General features: G+C 43.4%; 1 non-coding gene across 1 annotated transcript; it reads right to left on the bottom strand.

Moving 5' to 3' along the window:
• Positions 1-2,547: 2,547 nt before the first annotated feature.
• Positions 2,548-2,676, bottom strand: LOC123109246 (small nucleolar RNA Z247). Its single transcript, XR_006452528.1, has one exon. It is a non-coding gene; the product is annotated as a small nucleolar RNA Z247 (small nucleolar RNA).
• Positions 2,677-8,195: the final 5,519 nt, after the last annotated feature.

Here is an 8,195-nt window from a genome sequence, read left to right as displayed (position 1 = left end):
CAAACAAAGAAAATACACCTAAGGACCCATCATGATATCGATTTTGAAGTAAATCTGTATAATTCTCAGAGCGTAACCCATTTTGGTTGTCAAAATTGGGAAGCACTTTGCAAAATGTATGGTTTTTATGAGGGCATGATTGTCACCATAGATCTTGATCATCCTGACATCAAGCAAGACAATATGGACATTTGGGTCCTTGTTGATACGCTTCCGATTCTACCGCAATGTGAGTTTCTCAAACATAGTTATTAACTAATTTATATTGTTTATTTCAAAATAGTTGACAGCTTATTTCCATTGACAGCTTATTTTGAATCTTCAAAGAATGTGCAGAAGATGGTAGACAAAACCCACTACACTGATGGCTCCGAATTAACTTATAAGGAGAAAAATCATCTGATTTCTTATTGTACTTTTTTTGAGAATTACAATACCTATTATCGAACTCCTCCAAATTATGGTGAATACGTGCCACTAGTGCACGTGTTGAACCACGATAACTTCTATGGAGATACCCTGGTAAGATATTTTACTATTACGACATCCGTGCATCTTTTGCATACTTCCAAAACTAGTACATCATTGATAACTACGAAGTTATTACTATATTTTCAACAGAAAATCCCGATGAATTGTGTGCCTCATCTGATGTATTACAATGGTCGCCTTGAAGTTCTGAACCTACAGCCAGGTCATCCTACGGATCTCACCTGTGCATATCGAATTTCTGAAACTGGTGAACACATGCTAATCAAAGAGTGGAAAAAATGTTTGGACATTCGTAAGGAGGTTCTTGGAAGCAACATTAAGCGAAAGGCAAGAATTGGAGACAGGATAATCTGCATTCTCCATAATGGAGAGCAAGGGGCTATCTTGTTTTCTGCTATTTTACCTTAGAGAATATAGTAGGTCCTAAGAGAATGTAGTAGGTCCTATGAGGTACAATATGTTTATTATGTGATACAATGTGTTAGAGTTGAAGATGTCAGGAGTACTTATGATTACGACTAGTGACCAATGATATGATGATGATGATGATAAGTTGTTAATGATATGATGATGATGATGATGATATTTATTATATCATTGGGTGAAAGAACCGCAGATTAGTTTCAAGTGGATGTCCGTCCACTTGAAACTAGTCCACACTGTTCTTTCACCCCGTGATGTAATAACTCATGATGATGTAAAAACAATTTGTAAATTCCTGTTGTATGAAAATTTGTGTAAAGGTGTACGAATACAACATGAAATAAAAAAGAAATAAAATACGAAATAATAGTAGCAGCGCGGGCAGAGAGAAGCGCTACTACTAATTACCAGCAATGCTCCTCCTGGAACTCGCTGCTACTAAGTCGATTTAGCCGTAGCGTGGGTGGAGGCACGCTACTGCTATTTGTTAGCTGTAGCGCCTTATCAGTAGCGCACCACCCCGCACTACTGATAGGTCTAAAACCCGCGCTGTTGCTAGCCTTTTCCCTAGTAGTGCTTATTTCTACTAACAGACTCGGGTGCTTGACCTCAAACATCAGAAAATACTAGCTCTAAAGGAGCACTAGATATACTTGAAGACCTAGGATACGGAAGTTGATGACTTTTAGCCTTTTGACAAGAATCACACACGGACTCACTAGTAGACTCAACGGAACATGGTAAATTATACTTCTTAAGGACTTGTTTGACTATTGGAGCGGCTGGATGACCAAGTCAATCATGCCATCTTGTTAGAGACGGCCTTGAAGCACCAAAAACTTGAATACCGGAGGAAGGAGGTGAGCGAGGCGATTTCAATGGATAAAGACCACGCTCACATGGGCCGTGCAGAAGAATTTCCTTCGTTGTTGGGTCCTTAACGTAAAAAGAATGAGGGTGAATTTCCACAATAGTATTCTTATCAGAAGCAAAACGACTAGCAGAAACTAGGCTTTTGGTGGCTTGGGGAACATGAAGTATGTCGTTAAGATGAAAATTTCGAGTGTGATCAAAAGAATTAACGACTGCATGACTGATGTGACTAATAGGCATACCTGCACCATTAGCTGTATGAGCTTGTTCAGGACCGTTGTAGCGAGTACGTGTTGTCAGCTTGTCGAGCTCCCCTGTAATATGATCAGTTGCTGCGGTATCAAAGTACCAATTTGAGTCAACTCCATATGAAGTAGTGGCTGCTCCACCATATCTCTCTTCAGTGACATAATTTGGGTCAAAATGATACCAGCACTTATGAGCTGGATGGCCAACCTTACCACAAATCTGGCAAGTAGGCCTTTCACCTCGGGGAAGGTTCGCTCCTCCTGCTGGTCCTGGTCGTCCTCCACCGCGATTATTATGGGGGTAGCTGTTGTTCCCGTGGTTGTAGTTGTTGCCGTAGTTGTTGTTGTTGTAGCCTCCGCGGTTGTTGTTGCCGTAGCCACCGCGGTTCCCGCCACCATTGTTTTTGCCTCCACGATTTCCTTTGCCATGTCCTCCTCGTGCAGCAAGATTTGCCGACGAATTATACTGCTGTGACCCAGAATTTTGTGACTCCAGGCGCGCTTCAAAGGCAATGAACTGAGCATAAATTTCACTCAAGGAATAGGCATCGGTTCTAGCGGCAATGGATGAGACAAAAGGATTATATTCTGCATCCAATCCAGCAAGGATTTGAGAGATGAGATCATCGTCTTCCATCTTCTTTCCTGCTGCTGTAAGTTCGTCCGCAATGCCCCGCATCTTCGTGAAGTACGCGGTGGCGGTCATCTCGTTCTTCCGAGTGCCAGCGAACAGGGTCCGAAGTTGGATAATTCGTGACCGGGAGACAGAGGAGTACATCTCCTCAAGGGCTGACCAGACCTGCGCGGATGTCTTCATGGAGACGACTTGAGTCAGAGCTTCACGCGATAGAGAGGTCAATAGCGAGCCAAGAACCTGCTGATCTTGGGCTATCCAGCGAGCGTACTCGGGGTTGGGCACCGTCTCGGTGCCAGATTTGTCGGCCTTCTAGACTTCAAGAGTCTTGGCCGGAGCTTCGAGCGTTCCTTCGAGATATCCGTCTAGCTGTGCAGCACGGATCGGGGGCAGGACCGTCGCCTTCCAAAGAAGGAAGTTGTCGCGCCCAAGCTTCTCGCGGGAGTTGTCGCCGAGGGTCGTCATGGGCTGAGAGGTTGAGGAAGAAGCTCCTGAGGATACGCTGAAGGGAACGAGAGACATCTAGATGCGATGAAGAAGAGAAGGCTCTAATACCATGTAAGAAACAAGAGATCGATTGATTCAGGCTTGATGTCCTTGGGATCACCTTGCTGTATATTTATATTGCATGGATCGGTCAGAGATCGGTTACATGATAGGACACGGCAGAGATCATATACAGACTAGGAAACGGCTCAAGGCCCGTATACAACATGGACTCTACGTCCTGTACACATACTATTCTAACAGACGTGGGCAACCAAGCGAAATGTAGATGTTAGTTTTTTTCCCTGTTTTTCCTTAACCAGGCCCAACTGAGCAACACAGGCAATGTAGACAAATTGAGGGTGGGCAACCAAATACACCTCAATCTTGTGTGGTTCACACAATGGCGAGCTACAGTGCCAAATAATGGCAAGCGAGTACAAAGAAAAACCCAGTATGTTTCCTCTCATGGGTCAGTTAAGTCTTTGTCCCTTACTGTTTTGCTTTGGATTGGGCGGGCCATGGCCCATTTAGCCTTGTTGTAGCTCCGCCAATGGGTCCACAAGTCTAAGAGGGAATATTACTATTTTTTGCAATATTGTGTACCTTCAATGCATTGAGGAGGCCTAGCTGCAAAAGTGAAGTATAAGAAGCTAGCTAGAGCCACTGGTAGGTAGACTAGGTTAGTTAGGCAATCAATCATTCATTTGCGCATACTGCAGATCAAAGCAGAATTATCACTCAGAGGCCGGGGATCCCCTTTTCGAAAAAAAAAGCAGAATTATCACTGGTGGCGAGCTTGCCTACCTTCTTGCACCCATGGCGTTTAACATCCTACCATGGATTAATTTTCCCTCACAGAGTATGTATGGACGGCACACCATCATGGCCATGACAGAGCTCAGACTGCCGAATTAATCAAGGACGGTTATACTCGATCTGACCTAGGGGCATTGCTTAATATTTTCACAGAGCATAGATACCATCTAATAGATTTCGAGAGAACAAGTTTAGAAATTTGTGCGCTCTCCTCCACCATCTTAGCTGAATCTCATTACCTATCAGTTTTATTCATCTACATCTCTTTCTATTGTGCTAAGTAGTGCCACTCCAGGCCAAGGCAGATGCACCCCAAGATTCAGCATGCTACTAGTTCCAGATTTTGTATTACACTTAAGCTTCACGTAACTGTACTTGCAGACCGGTGAAAATAGCATGTAGGCTTTCCTCGTGCTCCATTATCCTCTTTTTGTTGTCTATGATCACTGCATCGTGTTTCCTTTCTGATAACAACTGTGGTGACGTGAGACAGGAGTGCACATTGCAGTTCTGATGACCCGTCAATAGTTCCCGGTGCCGTCTATTCCGTACCAGCCATGTTCATGTCTCCAATGTGCAGGAGAGGAACAAGTAATGCAAGTTTCTATACTGGGTGACTCGAATATAGAAAGGTAAATGAGAAATATGGCATTGACCATTTGCTCGGAGAAGCCGTGCTACTTATAAAAAGGGTATGGTGGTTGGTATTTGTCTTTTGGTTGGTCAAGCGCAAAGAATCCCTTTGCTTAAGAGCTCGGTCCTTGGTAGATCACCGGCTATGAGTGCTTTCTCGGTCCTTTATAGTACATAGAATGAATTTTCTTTCTTTTTTTACAGAGTATCTGTATTGCTCTTCTGAACTATGTATTGAAATCAAGATGACGCACCTAGTCAACACCCATTATTATTGTAATAAGAGTTAATTACACAAAACCACAACTTCAGGATAACTTATAACACTTACCATAAAATTTGAGTTTTTTTAACACAAAACCACAACTTCGGGGTAACTTATAACACTTTACTGCAACTTTTGAGTTTTTTAAACAAAACCACAACTTCTGAACTAATTCTCAACATTGAGCCAAAATCTATCGGTCAACCACTTTAATAGCCAATCTGAATGATTGGGCCCACATGTCAGGCTCTAGGTAGCAAGTTCCCTCCTACGTGGCGCTGACTGGATATGTGTAACATAGCAGTCTGCATACGACATCATCGTATCCTCGACGACGCGTTCACCTGCAGCTCCCCAAGACCTCTTTGTCTAGTTCGCGTGCCTCGCCTGACCATGCCATAGTCCGGACGGGTGCGGCTTTGCGACACTAGGAACCTCGCCTTCAAGGATGCTCGGAGTGATCATCCTGTGGCAGAATTTCGACCACCCCACCAACAACCAGCTCCCTGCTCAATGCATCGGTGGAGTTGATAGCGCCGGTACGGGATGGCAAGAGGAGGAAATGGTAGGCTACATAGGTGATGCGCACATGCCACCTTTTTCCGACTTAGGTCCTAACATGTGGACCCAATCAATCAGATTGGCTATTAAAAGAAGTTGACCGATAGATTTGGGCTCAATGTTGAGAATTAGTTCAGAAGTTGTGGTTTTGTATTAAAGAAATTCAAAAGTTATGGTAAAGTGTTATAAATTGACTTGAAGTTGTGGTTTTTTATTAAAAAAACTCAAAAGTTGTGGTAAAGTGTTATAAGTTAACCTGAAGTTGTGGTTTTTCCCTCAAAAAAAACCTGAAGTTGTGGTTTTGTGTAATTAACTCTTGTAATAAAGTCGATGCAGATAGTATTAGAAAAAGGAGCTCAAAATGAACTGTATATGCGTGCCCAGTAGCACTCGTACACTATTCTTGCTCTAAAACAACTTGGTTAATTAACACGTCCAGTTGGTGGTGGTCACCTAGCCTCCATTTACTCTTGCCATCTTAATTTTTTGTCGCAGGTAGGGCCGTAAACGAGTCGAGTTCGAGTGAGTTGGAGTTGGCTCAACTTAACTCATATGAAAATTCGAGGGAGCTCAAACTGAGTGAAGCTTAAGATCAAGCTGTAGAATATGACTCGTGCTCACCTTATAACGATCTCGAGTCGATCTCGAGTTAGTTTTGAGCTAAATGAGATGGAAAACAAAAATATTAAGGCAAATATGCTCGGAACCTTTATAAAAAATATAGGATATTTAACACATAGTCGACCACGTGCCATAATTAGTCCTAAATCTTCTCTGCATTTAATTAAGTTTTCATGTTCGTTGGTAAATAAAATGGAAAATAAATTATAGACATCATATATGGTAATGAATTATCTTATTTCCATTTAATATATGGCATGATCATTTAACATAATGATATTCTGTCGAGCTATCGAGCTAAAATTGAGTGAGCCAACATTTTCTTAAGATCGGCTCGTTTCTCGGTCGATCTATATAAAGTGTTCAAACTCAGCTCGTTTATTTTCGAGTTGATCTTAAGTCGAGTCAAAAAACGAGTCAATCTCGAGCGGCTCACGAGCCTTGAGTTTTTCTTGCAGCCCTAGTCGCAGGAGAGAGATTTCCTTGTGTAACTAGAAAAGTAATTAATTATCTCATACAGCTGTAATGAGCAAGAATCTTGGGGACAAATGGCATAGCTATGGAAATCAACATATACAAGATATATACACATAATGACTGTTCATCAATCTCTGCTCTTCACAGGTCTAAAAGGAAATCAATTATTATGTGCAACGCTCTGGTATGTCTTTGATCGCCCATGATCGACTGCCTAACGGAAAAAATAAACATACAATAAGCTAGCGCGAACCAGATTAGGGACAAATGGCATATCTATAGAAAGCAAAATATACAATAAGCTAGCGGTAACGAGGAAGAATCTTGGGGACAAATGGCATATCTATAGAAAGCAAAATATATAGGATATATACACATAATGACTATTCGTCAATCTTGGGGATAAATGTGCAACAGTGTAGTTAGTCCATCTTAGTGGTATTCCTCGGTTAAACCCGGTTTTCACTTGATGTTTCATTGTTTTTTTTTTCAGGAAACTGTCGATCTATTCATCTTCAATCATGGCACTACAATGAACATCAGAAATAATAAAAATTATATCTAGATTCATAGACCACCTAGCGACGACTACAAGCACTGAAGCGAGCCGAAGGGGCGCCGCCGTCATTGCCCCTCCCTCGGCGGAGCTGGACACAACTTGTTGTAGTAGACAGTCGGGAAGTCGTCGTGCTAAGGTCCCATAGGACCAACGCCCCAGAGCAGCAACCGCCGCCGATGAAGAGAATTTTAGATCGAAAGAATCCAACCTGAAGATATATGAACAAAGACGAACAAAGACCGGATCTGAGCGGATCCACCAAAGACAACCACCGACCAAATCTCGCGACATCCGCCGGAGAAACACCTCCACACGCCCTCCGACGAAGCTAGACACACCATTGCGACGGGGGCTAGGCGGGGAGAACCTTATTCCATCTTCAAGAAGCCGCCGATGTCTCGTCTTGTTGAGCAGGACACAAACCCTAACAGAAGTTGAAGAAGCACCTAAAAACGGAGCCCTCCTACCGGCAAGGACCAGGATCCACCGCGCACCCTTGGCCCTAAGGCCACAGGAAACGTGGGAGATCAGCGGCGCCGCCTACGGGAGGCAGAAAACCTAGCTGCATTTTCTTGGAAGAGGGGCTAAGGGAGGGTGTCGCCGATGTTTCATTGTTTTGACCACACCTTGGTGCAACCTTTGTCCCTCAACTCTTAATTATCGTATACAATTAGTCCCTAACATGAGTATTCCTTGGCTAAATATGGTTTTTACTTCTCATGGCACGATTATGATTGCATCATCACTATAAGCGGAATGCCCCAAGGGTTTGGGATTGGCCCTCGGCGAATTGTGCTCCTTTCTCTCACCCGTGCCGGTTTGGATCCGATCTGCCACCTATTGTCCTATCCTGACCAACTATCATGTTGACCATCTAAAGTGGGAGGAGCTGCTCCCATCACCGGCCTCCTAGAGTAGCATCGTAGCCTTTTTCTCTGCATCGTGCAGTGGATATTTAAAGCTGGTGGAGATGCTCCTGTTACTCATTGGAGCAGGCCCAATGGATTGGTGACATCAGAGAGAGAGAGAGAGATTTCTTTCGGTGAGAGAGAGAGAGAGAGAGATTTCTTTCGGTGACATGTGGCCCTATGCCACCTCATAATG

The sequence above is a fragment of the Triticum aestivum genome, chromosome 5A, assembly GCF_018294505.1.
Source record: "Triticum aestivum cultivar Chinese Spring chromosome 5A, IWGSC CS RefSeq v2.1, whole genome shotgun sequence".
NCBI classification, from domain to species: domain Eukaryota; kingdom Viridiplantae; phylum Streptophyta; class Magnoliopsida; order Poales; family Poaceae; genus Triticum; species Triticum aestivum.
This window is presented reverse-complemented; position numbering and strand designations above follow the sequence as displayed.